The 4,088-nt window shown below is 34.4% G+C and overlaps 1 non-coding gene across 1 annotated transcript; it reads left to right on the top strand.

Moving 5' to 3' along the window:
- Positions 1 to 3,729: 3,729 nt before the first annotated feature.
- On the top strand, positions 3,730 to 3,851 carry LOC138383115 (U6atac minor spliceosomal RNA). The gene has a single exon (XR_011233557.1). It is a non-coding gene; the product is annotated as a U6atac minor spliceosomal RNA (small nuclear RNA).
- The last annotated feature ends 237 nt before the right edge of the window (positions 3,852 to 4,088 follow it).

The following is a 4,088-nucleotide window of genomic DNA, read 5'->3' on the forward strand; positions in this document are numbered from 1 at the left end:
GGGCTAACATACATCATTGTACATTCAAGATGTGCTTTGTCCTTGGGAGAAAAGTTCTGATTTCTTATAAGATCTGACACGAGAGACTTTTGGAAAAGCAGAAATGAAGGATGCAGCAAATTATTTGTAATTCAGTAAAAGCCAAATGATATTCTGAGACTGTCTTCAGAGGACCCAAACAATCTGCCCAGACATAATGGTGCTATTTGGCAACTACCTTGCCCAAAGGAGAATGACTACTGTGGTCTTGCTGAATATGAATAAAAACACAGAGGAAACTCCTGAGAGTGTTTGTGCATATGTTTTGTGTCCTAAACTCGATCCAAGAAAATCATGCACTGCTCTGTGCATGCACTGTGGCAAGAGGGTTGGCCTAGGATGGGATTATCACTTGGGAGTGAACAGATTTCATCAACTGATTCACATTACCCATTATTTAAAGAGAATTGCTGATAAATCAGGATATTAACCTAAAGATTACTGATCAATAGATATATAAATCCAAAGTGGAACTGAAACAAAGAAGTATAAAATCTGGACACTCACAAACAGTATCAAAGAATGTGGAAAGCCAACTTGATAATTTGAATGTTTTTTGTTAAACCGAGATCAAAACCAAATGAGTTGGATAGTGATTCAGGATATATAATTTCCATTATATTTGAGGTTTCAAACAGTTTGCCCTTCTATTTATTCAAATATTTCTTTCTATTACGTAACATCTCCCTCACTTTTGAATAATTTAAGGGTTATTTCTGATATGGTGGTCTCACCTTCCGGTTCTCATTATAGTATGTGCCATTAAGACAACTGACTTTTGCTTGCAATCGTCATTAAGTCACTTTCCTTCATTTCTCATAATATATTATCATTCCTAGTTTGTAGATGATGTGGAACTAGTTATATTTTAGGTTAATTGCTTTCTGGTTACATAGATAAGAGAATCTTCAGCTCATCAGGAAACTGTTTCTAGTCTATATTTTGCAACAGATAATTTCTGATTCTCTGCTACCAACTTGTTCACTCAACTTACCTTGCAAAGCGAGGCAGCTGTCCTTATTAGGCCATCCATATGTAATTGCTTTTTTACTTTAATTTTCTGTGATAATTTTAGGCTCTATCCATTCCCTACAAGTGTTAGAAAAAATTTGATTTACAGATTGGTTTCCTAGTGTATTAATGATCCAATTCAAAGGTAGAAAACCACTGGAGACCACCTGAGGCTGCCAATCAATCAGTGCGCATTCGTTGATTGCTTATAAATATGTACAAAGGTAGGGAAGATATTGTCCTTGCCCTCAGAGAATTTACAAAATAGTATGTAGGAGAAATGCCCAAAAAGCTAATATATCAGGCACTGTTTTAGAGGAAATGTCAAAGGAGCACAAAATACTGTAGATCACTTGGGGAATCAAGAGAGCTACTCTGAAGACATGGACTTTGAAGAATGAGCATGATTTTGACTGGCAGAACTGGGCAAAAGTACATTCCAGATATAATTACTTTTTCTTCTGGCTTCATGCAGGAAATAATTATGTGGTTTTTTTGCTTATCAAAGTCGAGTTCTCAAATGACTTACAAATATTTTTATATATTTTTATTCATTGTACTTACTTGATTGATCACAACTGCTAGTGGAATTTGCATATTCATCACTTATTGCTTTGAAAGTGTGTTGACCCAATTGACAATATTATGATTTTCAATGACAAAAATCTCAATTGTTTTATTCTAAATCAGTGCTTATCTACAAATTGTCAGTTTCCTGAATATAAGACATAGTACACACAATGCTGCCTTAGAGCTAATGAAATAATTGTAGGTATAGTCACTAAAAGTTCTATCAAGAAAACAAAAAGCAAAACCTTTTATGTAAAGGTTGATGATTGTACAGCTGCTTTGTATATTGTAAGCAAATTCATCTGTTCCTTTTTCTTTTATGAAGTCCTTTTCCACTTCCTGGGGATGAATATATATTAATACTTAGTTTATAAGATCAGACTTTAGAAGACGTACTCTAGAGCTAGACTTTCCCAGTTCAAATTCCAAGATCTGTAACCCTAGACAAGTTACTTAACCTCTCTGTTATTCCATCAATAAAATGGAAATAACAAGAGTAGCAACATCAAAATGTCATGTGCATTCAATGAGCTAATACGTGAAGAATTCTCATAGCAGCACACCTGGGAAATCATAAGTCATCAATAAATGACAGTGAACTTAGCACACAGTAAGCATCATACAAATGTTTGCTCTTGTAATTATTATTGCTATAAATGTTAGATGCATTTTTAAAAAAGACAATGCCAACTGACAATAACCAAAATTGACATGGCAGAAGGGTTAAGTGGATGACAGAATACAAAGTATTTATTATCAGCTTGTCAGGTGAAGACATTTCCAAGAGAATAAAACTTTAAATGTGGTTGATTCTGTAAGTCAGAAATTTACAAGTGGTCTATGGCTCATTAATGAAGCACTAAATTGGACAATCAGTGTTAATGGGAATTGCACAGTAAAAGCACTACACATCAAGTTGAGTCTCCGGACTAAATGTATAATCACACACTTCAGCAATTTAGTTCCAAGCACTCTTTGTGTCATCCTTCAGAATAGATAGATGGATAGACAGATAATCTGTATTTTCAGAGGATGTTTTAGTTGTCATTTATTAATTGTATCTTACCTCCTTCAAAGAAAGAAGTACATTGAAAAAAAAACCAGGACAGTTAAAATAGATGGGAAAATATTAAATTACAGGACAAAGAATAAAATTTATCAAAGAATTAAACTAATATAGTTATTGCAATTGAATATAAAATTGAGTTGAAAACTTCCTGGCCATCAAGGATAAGAACAAGTGCTTAATGTTATTGGTAACTCTCTTAGCAAGAAATAATTCAAAATCTATTTCTCTTATATACTTGACACTCTTTCTCTGTTAAATAGGTAGGAAACACTCTGTAAATGTTCCACATTCATTCCCTCACTGCTTTCAAGTTTTGTTTTCCTTTTATTTAATATGAGGAACTGGCCATTTGTTGCAGAAGTTTCTTTATCATGTCTCCTAGGAAACCTAGCTAATCCTCAAGCAAATAAGCCTATTTGTATGATGGCCTTAACTCCCGGACTCCCCTAGAGAGAGATGAAGAGTAGCAGTCTGCCCACTATCCTTCCTTGAGGAGCTAACCTTTTGCTTGTGTGATTAGGCATCTGAAATACATCTCACTTTCCTTTCATAGCTAATATCTCTGGACAGATGATTGACATGACACCTTACAGTTTAGCATCCTGGAGCAGTTAAATCCGACTCCATTACCTGTCGAATTTAGTTTCTTAATCCCAAACACAATATGCACACAACTTGGCCATATCCAGCTTTTATTTAAAGCTCATGTCACGGTGCTTTATGTAGAGTCAAGCAGTATTAAACGGTGTGGAGTGAAGCAAATGGAAAGATTAATTTTGCAATGTGACACTAAAAGGAACACTTTAAAACAGGGATTAGGGGCTGGGTCTGCTCAGAGAAAATACTGAAACATATCCATTATAAGCACCAATACCTCAATCTACTGCCATAAGAAAACCTAGCTTTGTAAACATAGCTTCTATATTCCTAGGGAAAAACACACCTGAATTGGAATAAAAACTTCAACATTTCTAGGTAGAAGTAGTCAGGTACCTTTCTAATTTATTTTCCCTCCCCCCTTTTAATCAAAAGTTGTTAGAGTGTTGTATGAAAAGAGAGAAGGTTAGCACTCCCCTTGACAAGGATGGAAGAGACCCCAGGCCTGACAATACATACACAGTTGAGCCATTGCCACCTATTTTGTGGCATCTAACTGTTGTTTAAATTTAAAGAAACAAAAAAACAATTGTTATAGGAAAACTAAAACCTAAATTTCTATGGAAAAAAAAGAAATATCTATGAATATAACTTTTAGAAAATCCAAGCTCAGGGAACCTTGCAAATAAGTCACCAAGTTCAAAACTAACCATTTTGGAGAACATAGATATTTCATGACTTTTCTATGCACAAAAATACAAGAGAACTAGAATAATAATTTAGATTTTGTTTCGTTTCATAT

Source organism: Eulemur rufifrons, chromosome 4 (assembly GCF_041146395.1).
Source record: "Eulemur rufifrons isolate Redbay chromosome 4, OSU_ERuf_1, whole genome shotgun sequence".
Classification (NCBI taxonomy): Eukaryota; Metazoa; Chordata; class Mammalia; order Primates; family Lemuridae; genus Eulemur; species Eulemur rufifrons.